Raw genomic sequence first — 18,393 nt, 5'->3', positions numbered from 1 at the left:
TTTTTTTTTTTTTTTTTTTTTTTTTTTTATCCATTCTGATACCTTATGTCTTTTGGTTGGAGCATTTAGTCAATTTACATTCAGTGTTAAGTATTTAAAGATATGGGTTTAGAGTCATTGTGATATCTGTAGGTTTCATGCCTGTAGTGATGTCTCTGGTACTTTGTGGTCCTTGCAACATTTCACTCACAGAGTCCCCCTTAGGATCTCTTGTAGGGCTGTTTTACTGGTGATGAATTCTTTCAGTTTTTGTTTGGGAAAACCTTGATCTCTCCTTCTATTCTGAATGACAGACTTGTTGGACAAAGGATTCTTGGCTGCATATTTTTCTCTTCATCGCTTTGAAGATTTTCTGCTATTCCTTTCTGGCCTGCCACGTTTCAGTAGATGGGTCTGCTACTACCCTTATGTGTCTACCTTTGTATGTTGAGACCCGTTTATCCCTAGCTGCTTTCAGAATTCTCTCTTTATTCTTGTATTTTGCCACTTTCACTATGATATGTTACACAGAAGATCAATTCAAGTTACGTCTGAAGGGAGTTCTCTGTGCCTCTTGGATTTCAATGCCTGTTTCCTTCCCCAGATTGGGGAAGTTCTCAGCTATAATTTGTTCAAGTACACCTTCAGTCCCTTTCTCTCTCTCTTCTTGTTTTGGAATTCCTATAATAGAGTTATTGTTGTGTTTGATTGCATCACTTATTTCTCTAATTCTCCCCTCAGACTCCTGGATTTTTTTATCTCTTTTTTCCTCAACTTCCTGTTTTTTCATAATTTTATCTTCTAACTCACCTATTCTCCCCTCTGCCTCTTCAGTCCACACTGTGGCTGCCTCCATTTTATTTTGCACCTATTTATAGCATTTTTTAATTCATCATGACCATTTTTTTAGTCCTTTGGTCTCTGTAGCAATAGATGCTCTGCTGTCCTCTATGCTTTTTTCAAGCCCAGCAATTAATTTTATGACTATTATTGTAAATTCTTATTCAGTTATATTGCTTAAATCAGTTTTAATCAATTTGTTAGCTGTCGGTACTTCCTGGAATTTATTTTGAGGAGAATTCTTCCGTTTTGTCATTTTGGCTAGTTTTCTGCTCCTTATGTGTTTTAAAAGCTTGTTGTGGTCTCTGCACCTGTGAGCACTGCTATATTCAAGGAGGTTTATACACTTTCCAGGGCCTGCCCCTTCAGGAGGTGTTTTTTCGGGGATTGTTACTTGCTCTCTGTTGTTGTAACTTTCGTTATTTTATTACCCTACTCATAATGATATTTTGGACCTTCCATCAGGTGTGCTTTGATTTGTTCCTTGGAGTAGCCCTGTAAAGGCAAACAGATAGACAAATAGGAGACAAAAACACACAAACACACAAATAACAGAAACAAACATATAAACAAAAACAAAAACCTAAGGACTAAAACAAAAAACCCCAAAACACCAACTACAAGTAAAGAAGAGGGTGGAGGCAGTGTTGCTAGAAGAGCACATACAAAGAGAGAATTGACAGGAGCAGGGGCGACCGGGTGAAGAAAAAATAAACATTAACTAGGCAGAGAGACTAAAAGGCTTAATCCAGAGAGAGAGAAAATAAATAAAGGAGGAGGCGGGGAAAACGAAAGGAAGATAAAGTTACCCAGACAGAGAAACTCTATGGCTTGATTATTCCAGAGAGAGAGAAAAGAGTGTAAAGAAGGAGGTGTAAAACATGTATCAAGACAATGGATTAAATATGCCTGTTTAGACAGACCAATAACCAGAGTAACCAGCCTAGGGGAGGGAAGAGATAAGGAGGAGAAATGGCGGGGGGGTTGGGGTGGTGGTGGGGGTGGGGTGTGGTGGGGGTGGTGGTGGTGGAGAATATATCTATATATCCAGAATTGACCTAGAGTTAATCCAGGCAATGCTGCATTGCTTGTCAGCAGTAGCTGTTTGCAGGGTCTGTGCCGCTCAGGTAGATAAGCAGTTACCTAGTGCTAAGGGGCATGATTTGGTGTTATCTGGACCCACCTCCAGTATGGGCCCCGGGACTGATCCCTGAGGCCCCGCCTTGGTGGTGGTGGTGGGGGAATGGTGATCCCCCAGTCCCTTCTCCATGGAGCCGGACCCAGTGGGTTCCATTTGAGTCATCCTCACTGTGGCGCAGGCACAGGCGCAAGCAGGGTTGTCCTTCTTGCTCTGCCAACTCCCTTGACCCTGCTCTTGGCTAGGATTCAGAGTCCCGCTCCATGCGCTCTGGCGCTGGGGAAGTGTCTCTCTGTGCGGCCCAGCCTGATATGTGGTCCTGGCTGGCTTTGTGCTGCTGCAATTCAGAGAGGACTGACTTCTGCTACTACGTAAGGAGCTGCCCTGCTGCGAGCCGCTGGGGTGGAGGACACAGGCAGCCTTTGTCTTTTCCCATAGCACTCCAGGGAAACAGCCTTGTTTTCCTCCTTCAGACTTCGCCCTTTGTCCAGCCACTGCTCCTGGGGATGGAAGACACAGGTTCTGTACTATCGCGCAGTCCTCCAGGGAGGGAACCACTTCCTGCAAGTGTGGACTGAGCCCCTGACCTACCACTGCACTCAGCATCCCCTCCTCCCCAGGCGTTCGAACAGGGAGCCAGCTCCAGTCCTAAGAAAGCCCTGCAGTTAGAGATAGGATCCCTTTAATTCTCAGGCCAAGGTCTTTCTCCTGTCCAGATATGGTCCTGCACTTCCCTAGCCACTTTTTTCTTTCCTTTTTCTCCGTAGAAGGAGGTCCCTCCCCTCTGTGCCCACGCTGCTGTTTTTTATCTCCCCCAGTTCGCAGTTACCCATGTATCTTCTTTCCAGTTTCCCCATTTTCTTCCTAATAGATTCAGTTTCTTTTCCTCCCAGACTCTGGTGTTCAAAGTCCTTTGGCTTCTGCACTTTTTTGATTGAGAGTCACGGGGATGTATGGATCCCCCTGCTTCTCCACCACGTTGGCCCCTCCTCCCCCAGTTCTTTAAAAATCTTATTCATTATGTCATTTTCCTTAACAAAAAGTACTACTCACACTAAAGATACAGATAATTTTACAAAACAATGAAGATTTATATTCAGACACAATGATAAATTCAACTACACTTTAAAATTCTATGATTTTAAACTTCTAGATGCTGGTAACAGTTTAAGAATATGCTCAGTATGCACCATTTTTATCCTATCAGGAAATGGTAATATACATCATAGAACTACCATAATGGATGGAAGTGAATATTAGTTACACAAAATGAAGGTAAGGGTCACTTCCACTGTACAAGGAAATCACCAAAGACGTGAGATTGAATCACACAGTGGTAGTTCTAATGCTCATTAAACTACTGATTGGGAAATATCAAATGTGTGCTTTCTCAAAACATTAAGTATTCTGGCATTGAGGCATATAAAAAGGGGGGCACATGAGAACATACATAAATTTAAACAAAAAAAATGGATGCAGCAAAAAGACAGGTAATGTGTTTGGGAGATTTACTTGGAGGAAAAACTAAAGAGGAGAAAGAAGAAGAATGAGAAGAAAGAGGAGGAAGAAGAGGAGGAGAAGAAGAATCAGAGAAAGAGGAAGAGGAAGAATAAGAACAGGAACAAGAAGAACAAGAACAGGAAGAGAAAGATTGCAAATAAAAACTTTTAGTCATTACCTACTGAGTATTTTCTAAAAGCAGAGAACACTGATATAGAGAAAAATGTAATTTTTAAGCCTAAAATAATTAAAGAGATAACAAATACTTATATATATCTAGAAAAGAAATATGGATACAGATTTGAGGGCTAATTCCAAACATATATAAGGGCCTTAGTGATTAACTAATGCTGCTTCAAATAAGATTATAGTATCTTTTGTTTTACCGGTTTCATATTCTATGTACTTAAATATGTAATCTTTTCTTTATAAATACTGGCATTTTCTCTTGGTCTTGCAAAATTTTCACAGAATCTGCAACATCATAAATGATTTTTTAAATTTTCTCCTAATTTTTGTGTACTTATTTGAAAGTGTCTTTAAACATTTACCTTAGAAGTGCATTTAACTCAGTTTGAGTCTCTCAGAGAGAAATATTTTTTACCCCAAATGGATACAATAATAGCCTTCATATATTTAGTAAATTGTCTATCTTTTTCTATATTTGGAATATCAAATATTCATATGCCAGCTTCACTATTTAGACTTAGTTTTGTTCTATCTATTTTGTTCATCGATATAGCTCTATATCTCTAAGCCAATACCATCCTGTTTTAATTGTTTCTGATTTATAGTGTTTTGATATAATGTAGGGAAAATAACGTTGTTATTTTTCAAAGTAGTTGGCCAATTATGTTTTTAAACAGTCTTTTTGAATCAACTTTTTAAACCACATTAAAATCATAGCATAGTGTTCAAATTATTTACTCTTCCAAAACAAATAAAGAGATAAAGATTAACAATGTGTGTATTTGCTTTCCCCCAATGATCTCATCTGAAAATCCTCATTCTATTCTGTGAGATTCTTTAATATTGACAAATCAGAGTAGAATTTACTCGTAAGTACAGATTTCTGGACTTAAAGTGTTTTTATTTTTCAAATTCAATAAAAATTAGTACTAAAAGTATCCACGTTGTTCCCATAAATGAATATTTTCAACTATAAAATACACTGATTTTTTTTTGAAAAAAGCTTTATCCTAATTGTTTGTTATATACATCTACAAACAATATGATTTTTTTGCCATAATGAAATATATGTCAATATTTCGGGGAGATATGTTGCTGGTACTATTACATTATATTTAATTAATTGCTTTGCTGATTGAGTTCTATTTATTTTATACCTGCTAAAGTAAGATTGTGCAAAATTTCACTTGTACCTTAACTTATATATGAATTCAGTTTGAGACATAGATAGAAGTATTGTTTCTGACATTGGAATCAGCAAAGGGTAACAGACAATAACATGGCTGATTACTAAAGTAGAAGATGTAAATTTTGCTACATTTCTATGCATTAAAAGCCTCAGAATCCCTGAATTTTAATATAACATACAATGAAGTGTATCAAATGAGATTCCCCTATCTCGCCTGGTAATAATGTGGTTAAATCACAATGTGAACACTTCAAAGGGCAAAAAAAAAAAAAAAAAAAAAAGGCTTTAAAAAAAACCTTGCCTCACTTAGTTTCAAGAATATCTCATTTTATTTAAAAGTCTTATTGAACTTTCCTACACTTTCTTCCATGACTGACTTTTACAATATTAGGATCTTGGTTGTCACCTCACCTAAAGAACCAAAGACAAGAATGGTGAATGATTCTATGGAAAGATATAACCTGGAAATTGGATGCAATGAAACTAAGATGCAGAAGTACGTAAAGGAAAAAAAAAAAAAAAAGGACAATCGTATATTTCAACTGCGACAAGGTATCTGCTTAACCATGCTTTAGCCATAGTGATGAACAGTAGTGGCACTCAAATAGCATAAGCTTTTAAAAATACAAAACTATCGCCTATCATTTGCTTCTGAAGGGGATTGAACTTAAAATGAGGCTCCAATTTAACTAATAAATGTGAAATTCAGACATTATTCTGCCTATGAGACCCAACTTGATTAAGACATAAAATCTCACTAGATAATGTCAAGTAGGGAGAAAAGAAGGCACAGTATCCTTAGCTTTCCTTTAAGAATTCAAACTAGTATTTCACATTACTGCAGATGAAGAATGTACAAAGGCTTTGCTTTATATTAATGCAATCAAATAATCAAGAGAAAACATAGTCTAATGCTTATTAGTATGGTCTTCTGAGACAGACTTCTGGAATTCACCTTCTTGCTCCAATGCTTACAATCTATGTGACTTTGCATAAATTCCTAAACCTCTATGTGTCTTACTTTTCTTGATACTGAATAGGGAAGATAAGAATACATTACACCTTGGTTTGTGAGCATAATTTACTCCGGAAACATACTTGTAATCCAAAGCACTTGTATGTCAAAGCCAATTTCCTCTTAAGAAATAATGGAAACTCAGAGGATTTGTTCCCCACCCAAAAATATTCACATAAAAATGATTACGATACTGTAATATAACACAAATAATAAGGAAAATGCACAATATAAAGAAAAATAAACAAATTAATCTGACTTTGCTTTGAAAACCTTCGTGGCTGGTGTGAAGGAAAAGAGAGGAAGGTTATTGTGTATGGCGACTTTCACTCACTAACGGATGTTGACTGCAGCACAGTATTAATAAACTCTTGTCATGTACTGTATTTATTGTAACTGTCAATAAAGCAACAGAGGAAAAGGTCTATATCTGCAGGCAGCCTGACTTAGAATGAAGCAAAGCATTCCCAAGCTTACTCTTGTATGAGAAAGCAAAGGACGGTCCATAGGTGCTTTGAAGTGACCAAAAAATACACTAGTGCCTGAGACTGAGCATAGGAACATAGGAGACGATCACCCACAATCACACAGGGAGGGGAGAGAGAGAGAAAGAGAGAGAGAAAGGCTCAGTTGTGATCTTGTGACATTTGGCATCACGTAATACTGGTATTGCAACATATCGCTCGTTTCTCCCAAATCTCCCTCTGCCTCACTCTTATAAGAACATTTCTCATTAGATTTAGTGCTGACCAGGATAATCTAAGAAACATTCTTCTTTGCAAAACTTTCAATTTAATCATGTCTTTTGCTATACAAGGTGGTATTCACAGTTTCCAGAGATTAGGACATGGATTTATCTTTGTAAGGAGGGGGGATACCATTAAGCTTACTATACTTATTATCTTCAGTATGAAGATATGAAGTATGATTTTATCTTCATAAATCATAAGTATGATTTATCTTTGGAAGGATGGGGGATACCATTAAGCTTACTACACTTATTATCTTCAGTATGAAGTATGATTTTTTTAAGTTTATTTATTTTGAGAGAGAGAGAGAAAGAGTGGGTACAAGTGGGGGAGAGGGAGAGAGGGAGAGAGAATCCCAAGCAGTATCAGATGATTCTGATCTTAAAGTTATTATATACACCAAGTTACATTTTAATAAGAATGGAGCATTGGTCAATTGGCAATGGGACTTAGAAGGAGGTCTCTCAGTGATTTGTCAATACATGGACAAATACATGCAAAACAGCAACAGAACCATCCAAGAACGAGGTGATGGCTCTCTCTCAGCACCCAGTACCCATCTTCCCTTCTCTTGGTAACTTTCTTCTGTGTCTTCATGACATTCTCAAATTTGGTAAATTTAAGAAATGAGCATAAGACTTCCCTATAAGATTACAGTGACAATTGAATAAAATGTTACTCTGGTTTTTAAAAAGATTCTAAATTTCATATTTTCATTAATAAAGGAAAAGCAGTGAGTAACTTCATAAATGGTCATTTCTGTCATAAATTCTGTGTACAAATCAATGCACTGGAAGCTGTGTTCTTTTTAATATTTATGTGTTTATGTTAGAGAGAGAGAGAGCAGGGGGGAGGGGAAGAGGGAGAGACAGAAAAAATCTCAAGCAGACTCCATGCTCCTGGAGCAGGCATGGAGCCTGATACAGGGCTCGATCTCATGACCCTGGGATCATAACCTGAGCCGAAATAGAGAGATGGATGCTGCAACAACTGAGCCACCCAGGCATCCCCGTAGAAACTGTGTGTCTATAGTCACTAAAATTCTAGTTTTTTTTTTCTGTATTTCCTATATCCCTGACTACTGGGAGGGAACAGACTGAAATATAGAAGAAAAAAATATAAAATCTGATAGTAGCTGGCATTTATTGAGCATTTACTATTATCAAGTATAGGATAAATATTACTGTAACAATTTGTAATAGTAACTGATTTATCCCTCACACTATTTAATTTTGTCTGTTTCACAGATGAAGAAACTGAAGCCCAGAATACTTAAGTAAATGGTTGGAGTTACAGTGCACAAAGCTAAGAAGTGTTAGGTTTAGAAGTTGTGATAATTACTTTTGTGTGTCAACTTGACTGGCTTATGAGACGGCCAGATATTTGGTTAAACATTATTTCTGGGAGTGTCTGTGAGGATGTTTCTGGCAGAGATTAGCATTGGATGTATAGGTTGATGAAAGTAGATTGCCCTACCCAATGCAGGTGCCATCACCTAAGCCACTGAGGTCCTGAATAGAATACAAAGTTGGAGGAAGAAAGAATTTACATTCTTTTTGCATGACCGTTTGAGCTGGGACATCATAGTCTCCTGCCCCTGATGCTCCTATTCGCAGGCCTTCGAACTTAGACTGGAATCTACATTTTTGGCTCACCAGTTCTAAAGCCTTCAAACTACACAGCAGGCTTTCCTGGGTCTACAGCTTGTAGAAGCCATAATGTCCGCTTTCCCAGACTATATAATCATATGAGTCAATGCTTTATAAACAAAGTCTTTAGATAGATAGATAGATAGATAGATAGATATGTAGATAGAAAGATACATTATAGATAGATAATTTCTTACTGGTCCTGTGTCTCTGGAGAATCCAGAATAATACAAAAGTCAAACTCAGATAACCTGGTTCTAGCATCTGAGCACTTATTCTTTAGGCTATGCATATTCTCAAAAAAGTATTGCTTTATAAAAGCAATGCTACTGTTTGCATTTAAAATTTTCATTTCATGGTGCACCCGTGGGGCTCAGTTGGTTAGGCAACTGGCACTTGGTTTTGGTCTCATGGTTTGTGGGTTCAAGACTCATGTCGAGCTCTGTGCTGATAGTCCAGAGCCTGTATGGAATTCTCTCTCTCTCCCTCTCTTTCTGACCCTTCCCCATTCGATCTCCCTCTTTCTCTCTCTCTCTCTGTCTCTATTTCTCTCTCAAAATAAATAAATAAACTTAAAAAATTTTCATTTTAAGAAAAAAATAGAAGTTTTGTTCCACCTGGAGAACATACAAGTTGATTGTGATTTTTTTTCTTAAAACTGCATTAAAGAGTCTCATATGAACCAGAACTCTCTTTCTCATCCTGTACAAACAGAAGCCTTCAAGTCAGTCGTGCTTATTGCTCAGATTTTTCAGGAAAATAATTGTCATTGCCAGGATTTAGAACTCCAAAACAATGATTTTGGATAAGGAATAAAATTGAGTCACTCTGCATTCAAATAATCACGGCTTCCAATTATTAACCCTCTACTACACATCAGATCATATATATTATCTTGAACTCTCAGAACAATTATAGAGATGACAAAGTTGAAGTTCAGGGATTTTTGAACTTGATGAAGCTCATTCAACTAGTAAATGGATGAGCTGGGATTTGGATCAATCTTGGACTGAATCCAAAGTTCGTGATTTTTCTACTAGGACAAATTGCTTTTGACAGTATCATAGAAAACTGTTAAACTGGCAAAAACTTTCAAAAGTGTGTTAATTTCACCTACATTATAGCCAAGAACCTAGAAAATTTGACTTCATAATACTATTAAATCATAGTGATTATAATGATAATTATTGGGGGATTAGATTAAGGTATTTTTGACTGAAATCTTTCAGTTCTAAGTTTATAACCATATCATCTCGTAGAAAACAAAGAAATGTTCAGGCATGTCTTACTTAAATCTTTCTTTTTAGAATAAATTCAATACAAAAAATGGAATATACTTATTCTTCTAGTGTGCATGTGCAATTGGAAAAATAGAACATAGACCATGAAGGCCATAGTATTTTTAAAAATGCTGTCAACTTCACTGGTCACAGTCACTTTCTTTCCACTGGAAGCTGACGATAGGTCAAATAAAAACAGTAGAAGTTTTACCACGTGAATCAGTATCTTAACATTTCTGCTTTATTTCTCTTTGAGATAAATTCTATAGAGTTTCACCCCAAATTCTCCATGAGAATAAAAGCAGTCTAGTATTACAACACCAATGTTTTTGTAAGTACGAGCACTGAGAGTTTGCCCAAAACCATCTGTCATATTTACCATCTATCTCCCGAAGTTATCATGTAAACATCAACATTGCATTTCAGATACATATACATTTACCATTAGTCAAGCCAAAAATGTTTAACAATAGGTTATTGCTTTATTTCCAGTACTTTAGAGTGAAGTATATGGCGGTTGTTAAATAAGTAAATAAATAAATAAATAAGTAAATAAATTTAGTTGGATTAGATAAGCTCATTTCTCATGATGACTTCAATGTTTATACAGAATAGAAAATCAAATACTCCCTGGAAAGTCATATCAGAGACTTGCTTTTGATATAGATGTAAATATTAATGGAATAATGAACATATTACTGTACTTTGTTAGAAATGATGGTTAAACAATGTCAACTCAACAGAAAATGAGTGTAAGTGTAATTATTTGGTATAATGAATTTATGAAGAAGTCAAGATAAAGGTCACAAGCAGGAAACTAAATACTGAGGGGGGGTGGCGGTGAGGAGAAGAAAACAAAGAACAGAGTAGTAAACATTTTATTTTCTATTTTAGGGGACAGAACCCTCAAAGCAGATGCACTTGTCCCAGAACCCCTCTACATTGTAACACCAGTTAATGTTGGGTAAAATTTTCCAGCGATGCTGTATAATTTCAGCATCATCATGCAGCAGTGGTATGCAGACATCTTGGGTTTCATTTGCCCTTGATTTATATTTTACACACCATACGCTATTCATCATTTGTTATTTGTATTTTTCCATCATTAAATAACATAAAATGAATTGCTTTACCAGTAGGAAATATAAATACAGGCACTTCTTCCTCCGTATCTCCTTCAAACTCCCACCTAAGCCCCAACAATACCTTTATCTTTAGAAAGTCCAATATTCCTCACCCTAGTTTTTCATTAACCAAATTTTTGAATAGTCTTGAGAGATTTCTCATTTCATGTTGTGGGAGGTGATGAGGCAGGGTCACTTCTAAATGCTAGGATGAAAAGCTGGAACAGAAATATTCTCTCAAATCCTCTACCGCTTGAGCTCCAATTGTCTAGCTACTGTCACTAGGCGGCACTGTGGAGTCCCAGTCTGCCCCAGTCTACTGGATGTTTTTGCTGCTATAAATGACGTCTTTATTAACACAGGAGTGCAAGGTCATAGCTCTTTCAATTCACATTCCATGCTTAACTGTGACTCAACGAATATGACCCTAATTCAGAGTGGCATAAGCCAGAAAGACTTCAAGTCTGGCTACCAACTGTCTACCATCAGTCCTTAGGTCCTGTGTGTTGACACTAATTCACCAGTCTGTTCTCCTCTCCCGACTTCCACATTCAATTCCCTGGTTTGAGTAAACTTACTCCGGATAAAGGGTGGGAAATACTGATTATTTCCTTCAAGGATATCCAGAATCCTTACTCGCATTGGTACTTCTCACACTATACATTTAAGGTCCCAAACAGAGAACACCTTCAAGCCACAATATTCTATTAAGCACTTTTCCTAGGCGATGGGAACTGTAAGCAAAAAAACCTGCTTTTTCCAACTATGGAAGTAGAAGCAGCTGGTATATTTATGCATTTTCACTCCATCTTGCATTCCGTTGTACCAGATATTTGACATATTGGATATCTGACGTGGAAAAGAGGAGAGAAAATTTCTCAGAAGGGCTTTCCTCAACATTGTATGGTCAAGATTCAAAATAGATAGCGATTTACATTTTAACTGTCCAATCACAGTCTGTCTTGCTCACTTTGGGAAGTTTCTGCTTCAAAAGGCATGAAATACAGATGCTTTTTATCTTAATGTAATATGTCATGAGATAATAAAAAGAAAATTGGTAAAATGCTTTTTACCTATGTTACTTGATCACCTTTTTTCTTTTTCTAAATAGCCTCTTTGCCGAATGAAGTCTTTTTTAATTCTTTAAAATGTTTTACATTGCTAACAGCGCATAGTAATCCCATTCAGTTGAATGTAGCAAATATAGCATAACAATATTCTCATGCATAAACACAGATTCAGTTAATACATTAACTTCTGCAAATTGCTGATTTGTGGTAGTCTTAAATATCTGCGACATGCAGTAAAGTTGCTAGTACAAGATAATTTGTTAATCAGCCCTACGCATATTAAAAAAGAAAAGTTAATAATGTATTACAAATAATTTCAAATGTCATATATTTGCCATACAAAGTAGGTATTTTCAGAAACACTGACTTTCCAAAGACATATTTTCAATAAAAATTTGTTTTCTTGTACCATATAACCAGTAAAAGACATCTGCATTGTCAATAGATGGCAGCATAACTCTTTAGGAGTCGTGGGGAACTACTTTACAGTTGAAGATTATAGCTATTAGCATGCTAAAAATGGTAATCTCAGTGAAGCTTTCTCATTGCATTTTCCTTAATACTTCATTGCACGGATGCTACCTATTTCCAAAAAGGAAGCTGAAAAAATATGTAAACCATAAATACTTTATGGTCCAGTTTTCGGTTTTTTTTAAAGGTGTATAAATTTGGTGTTAGGTCTGTGGGATGAAGGAAAAGATATCACTGTTGACACATTAATGTATGAGTCTCTCACTTCACTGTGAGACCTTGAAATTTTAGTTTGACATACAGCATGTGAACTTTTAATAAATCATCAATAACCTCTCAGTCTGAAGGGCACTTTTAAATAATTTTTCAAGAAATTACTGAAAAATACTTGAGCATCAATCTGTCTTTTCTAAGAAGACAAGGATTTAATTTGTGAGAGTGGAATCTCTGTTTTCAACACTTCAGGGGATCTGCTTTAGAGGGAGGAAAGCAAGCTGAACTTTTCAAATTTCTTCCATAAAATCATACATGGATCAGGTAACTCCTTAAGGAAAATCAAGTTCTTTATGGACTGTTTGAATTGTATTCAGGTGGCCCAAGTTGCCTCTAAAGTTGAGGTTGCTAGGGCTACAATACTCCTACAGATATAAACACTGGCCATAAAGATATAATGTGTTAACACCATAGGAGAAGAAAAACAAGAGATACAGTGATTTGTTTCAGTAGACAAGGTTTCTGCCCTGGAGCTATCACTTCGAGATATAAAAAAGCATTCCTCACATAGGGCAAACAGAAAGGTAATAGCTCTATAATTAGTTTTAGTAATTCTGAGCAATCAAAATTATATCGTAACTTTACTAAATATTAGTGAAGTAATCTTTATTAGTTTGAAGAGTGATTCCTGGAATATTTCTGTTTTTTTCATACCTTTTAATTACTAATTTCCCAATACAAAAAACCCTCAATTTCCGTGAAATCTGTTTTACTTACTAAATCTATGACGGAGGTCTTTCTCTGACATGTATTCTCACCCATACAAAGAGTTTTAATTTTAAGTAACTTATACAGATAAAAAAAAAAAAGTTTCATAATGGGCACTGGTGTCCTTCATCATGTCTACAGGGCAAAAACATCTTCCTATTTAAAAATCTGTCCTGACCAACTGTCTTCAAGTAGCAAGTACTATCATTAGTATTGTTTCTCTAGGTAAATCACTTTGTTCATTCATTCATTGATAATTGATTCATCCATTCACCAAATATTTAAATGAATGTGTACTGTGTTTCAGGCACTGTGCTAGGCATGATATTTTCATAGTGTAGAAATCTCTTCCTTTCTCTCCCACCCAACAAAATACAAAGACATATGAACAACTGTTATTGCCTTGGAGACTTACCGAGAAGATAACAGGAGTCACTGTTTTAACTGACCTCCACATAACCTTATCCCAAGAAGATCAAAGTTCTATGTTTCCTTTGTACAACAGACTGACTGATGCCCAGACCATGTTGTATGTGTTACTCTACAATATACCCCCCACCAGTTTACTTGTATGTTTAGACTCAATGATGTTTATTACAATTCTTATTTATGCCAGTCACACCCAATGTGTGTTTTTCATTGCTAAAAAAAAAAAAAAAAAAAAAGTGCAAAAAATAGTTTCAAAAGTAGGTTCTCAGAATATTAACTTAAAAACTAAATCTTTTGAGAAACTAAAAACACAAGTTGGTTAAAAAAGATTTGCTTTTGGGGCGCCTGGGTGGCGCAGTCGGTTAAGCGTCCGACTTCAGCCAGGTCACGATCTCACGGTCCGTGAGTTCGAGCCCCGCGTCGGGCTCTGGGCTGATGGCTCAGAACCTGGAGCCTGTTTCCGATTCTGTGTCTCCCTCTCTCTCTGCCCCTCCCCCGTTCATGCTCTGTCTCTCTCTGTCCCAAAAATAAATAAACGTTGAAAAAAAAATTAAAAAAAAAAAGATTTGCTTTTATTAGAAATCATGCCAACTATAATTTTTTTTAATGTTTATTTATTTTTAAGACAGAGAGAGAGAAACAGAGTGTGAGTGGGGGAGAGACAGAGAGACAGAGAGAGAGACACAGAATCTGAAGCAGCCTCCAGGCTCTGAGATATCAGCACAGAGCTGGAGGCAGTTTTTGAACTCATGAACAGCCAGATCACCAGTGAGCTGAAGTTGGAGGCTTAACCAACTGAGCCACTCAGGCACCCCTGTATTAACTTGATTACATCTGAAAGGACCCTTTTTCTAAATAATCACATTCACAGGGTCCAAGTGGATGTGAATTTTGAAATTAGTCAACCTAGTATGTACAAGTGCCAAATATATTTGGTTTAATGTTTAATGAATGCATTTGTCCCTTTTATGAACCTTTGTTTTAACCATCCTTTTAGTTAACTCATTGTGATGGTAAGAGATGAAAGGTCTAGCCCATTATTATGAAAACAAAAGGTAATAAGTCCTTTCCTTGTCTAGAAAGAAAGAAGAGAGGTGGGAAATGATTTTATTTTTAATGTTTTTCTATTTAAACTCAACCAAATGTGCTCATATACAAAATCTAGAAAGTAGGGAGAATAAATCTAATACTCCATCATTAGTTCATCCCAAATAATTTAAATTCTTATTTTTTTAAGGAGTCATTCGCTTTTAGATTCATGTGCTTAGAACACCCAAACTGCTACTAAAGATAAAGAGAATGCTCAGGAATTCTAGAATCTTACCAGATTATCCAGGGTTGCTATTTGATATTGTAGATATCTTACAGTTAATAAACTAGGGGCGCCTAGGTGGCTCAGTCGGTTAAACATCAGACTTCAGCTCAGGTTATAATCTCATGGTTCCTGGGTTCGGGCCCCGGGTTGGGCTCTGTGCTGACAGCTCAGAGCCTGGAGCCTGCTTTACATTGTGTGTCTGCCTCTCTCTCTACCCCTCCCTCACTCACACTCTCTCTCTGTCTGAAAAATAAACATTAAAGAAAAAAATTTTATATTTAATAAACTGTAGTGAACAGCTCAAGAATTAAGGATGATATCCTAGGTTAAGAAGACCTGTTAACTGACTAACCTCATTTTACAGTGTGTTTGATTGTTTAGTGAAAATGCTTTATCTATGAGTCTGAACTTATGTCTATATAGTAGCAACACCTTTCCATATTATAGAATTCATGAAAATAGACAAAAAAATTCATTTACTCATGAATGAATATTTATTTGGTGAATTATTAATGAATTTTAATACTCCCTAACCTTATGACATGTGCACACTACAGAGCAAGATAAACATTAAACAAAAAAATTACAAATAAATTATAATTTCAAAATTGCCATGAAGTCGACTCAAGTGTCTAGTTAACTATGTATCCTACAATTAATTGGGGAATTTAAGGTGTTCCTAATCATATGATTTGATTTTAAGAATGTCTCTGTCTTGTGGTATCTAAGATAACAAATAATGAGTCTGGTGCTTAATATACTGAGCCACCCAGGTGTCCCCCATGTTTACTTTTTCTTTTCAGTCCGTGTTTTACCTTGCCTTTTAGCAGCCCTGGTAAACTTTCATCGAAACAGGGACATCATATATTGCATAGAAACCTAGGTGAAGTGGCCTTTAATATGGGGTTTCCCCTTTCTCTTTTCAGGAGTTAGGCTCTACTAAGCATTTGGTGTAGTTGTTAAGTGTCAGAGGCTTAGGCTTCATGTAGCGTCCTAATTTTTGTCTACCCCGTTGTCTTTGGAGTTCTCTAGACACTCTAACTTAAATAGAGTTAACTGTGTTGCAGTTGTCTAGTGGTAATTCACTGTGATTGTAGTGCAGTGTTTCGACATGGAGGTAAGATAGTGAGGAGGGGAGGCGTTTCATTATCTTGTGATTAAATCTGAGCTTTTCAACTCAGTCTACGTCCCTTACTTGTGACCTTCCCAAGAATTTTTAAGCCTTTTTGAACCCTTGTAACAGAAAGGCTAGAGGGCACGCTAACATTTAACCACCACCTCTACCGCCATCCTCAACCAGCCCCCGATCCCAGCCCCCACTGCAGGTAGATAAGGCTCCAGAAAAAGTAAAGTAGATTTTTGAGGCGGGACTTCGATATTAAGAACAAAACCCTGTAGCCTGACATTATTTCCAAAAGCATATATCTTTTTCTCCTGGACACATTTTTTAAATGGTTATCTGTCTACCTGCCCAAACAAAAAGGAGAGTTTTACCAACTTTTACCAGGAAACATAGGCTCCTGGAGTGTAGGGCCCCCCTCCAGACCGAGTCCCCCAGTGTTGTTAACTCTCGGGCCAGTGCAGACTCAGTCTCCAGCCATTCATCAGTTTAAGTATTCTCTTACCAGTTACTGGTTCCAATGGGTTCTGTACCTCGTAAGCTGCTGTATTCATCTGTTTCTCCAGTTTTCTGGACAGTGATTTTCCCCTTTGACCACTGTTCTCTGATGGATCTAAGAAGAATTGTTGATTTTCATTTTCTTCAGCTTTGTTTCTTGTTGTGAAGGTGGAGTAATGACTTCCTAAATCGTTACATGTCAGAATAAAAACGACAAGGTTCTTTTGAAGAAAGTATCTTAGCTATCTGTGGTACAGGTGTCCAACACAAAAACTTATATGAATATTTCTAAGGGCTTTATGCCAGGTTCAGTTTCTTTTGGAGAAAGTGCTTTCTATGGTAATTCAAGATGCTTTTGTTTAAATAAATTTTTCAAAGTTCATTATGCATATAGTTCAAACTTGGTATCAACATTTCCAATATAAATTTAAACTTGAATTAGAAAAATTATTTTAGAGTTCTTTCCTTTCAGCGCTGCGGCCGCAGCCATGAGTATGCTCAGGCTTCAGAAGAGGCTTGCCTCCAGTGTCCTCTGCTGTGGCAAAAAGCAGGTCTGGTTGGATTCCAATGAGACAAGGGAAATCGCCAATGCCAACTCCCGTCAGCAGATCCGGAAACTGATCAAAGATGGGCTGATCATCCGGAAACCTGTGACTGTCCATTCCCGGGCTCGATGATGGAAAAACACTTTGGCCCGCCGAAGGGCAGACATATGGGCATGGGTAAGAGAAAGGGTACTGCCAATGCCCGAATGCCTGAGAAGGTAACCTGGATGAGGAGGATGAGAATTCTGCGCCGGCTGCTTAGAAGATACCGTGAATCTAAGAAAATTGACTGCCACATGTATCACAGCTTGTACCTGAAAGTGAAGGGTAATGTGTTCAAAAACAAGCGGATTCTCCTGGAACACATCCACAAGCTGAAGGCAGACAAGGCTCGCAAGAAGTTTCTGGCTGACCAGGCGGAGGCCCGCAGATCTAAGACCAAGGAAGCACGCAAGCGCCGTGAAGAGAGGCTCCAGGCCAAGAAGGAGGAAACCATCAAGACTCTGTCCAAGGAGGAAGAGACCAAGAAATAAAATCTCCTCTCTGTTGTCTGTACATAGTGGTTTTGGCAGCAACACAGATCAGTTCTTCAATAAAACAAATCTTTATCTGTCAAAAAAAATATTTTATGTAAACTAGTAATTATTGAAGTAATTATGGTGAGGGGCACCTTGGTGGCTCAGTCGATTGGGTGTCGAATTTGACAAAAATAAAAATAGACATCATCTTTGTCCTTGAAACCCTCAATTCCTAATATTATTACCTTCAAATATAGTCAATAGTATTAATGTATCCTATGTATCTATATATTTCATAATCTATATAATCTATTAAATATAAAGTCAAGAATATATAACTGCTATATTTGAAGATATCCAACACTTTGTGGTTCTTTTAACATTGTTTACTTTTTAAGTAACTGCCTAATATTCCACATGCAGATTCACCAGCCCCATAATTTACATGATGGTCATGTAATTTTTTTTTTCTTTTCTTTCCTTTTTGCTATTATAAAAGTGCTATTTTGTGGCTATCACTGTACATAAGTATCTTTGTGTACCTTTGCCACATATCACTAGGATAAATTCATTAACAAGGATTTATGGTTTGAATGAAATAAAATTTTAAAATTTTTATAGATATAGCCAAACTACCTTGCTGAAATATTGGCCTAACTATCTGTATTGGCATTGTTACCTATCTTTCCATAAAAATTTCCCAGTAAAATTTATTTAAATCCCATACTAGTAAACTTGTGTCATGATAAAGACAAATGCTCTGAAACTAGATTGTTGATTTATAATTTTAACTT

The 18,393-nt window shown here is 36.8% G+C and overlaps 1 pseudogene; it reads left to right on the top strand.

Annotated features, from left to right (window-relative positions):
• LOC121029675 (60S ribosomal protein L19-like) overlaps nucleotides 1-17,703 on the top strand; it is an 18,905-nt pseudogene extending 1,202 nt beyond the window's left edge.
• The last annotated feature ends 690 nt before the right edge of the window (nucleotides 17,704-18,393 follow it).

Source organism: Herpailurus yagouaroundi, unplaced genomic scaffold (genome assembly GCF_014898765.1).
Source record: "Herpailurus yagouaroundi ecotype Mexico unplaced genomic scaffold, PumYag 28, whole genome shotgun sequence".
Taxonomy (NCBI): domain Eukaryota; kingdom Metazoa; phylum Chordata; class Mammalia; order Carnivora; family Felidae; genus Herpailurus; species Herpailurus yagouaroundi.
The sequence above is the reverse complement of the archived record's forward strand: the minus strand, read 5'-3'. Positions and strand labels throughout refer to the sequence as shown.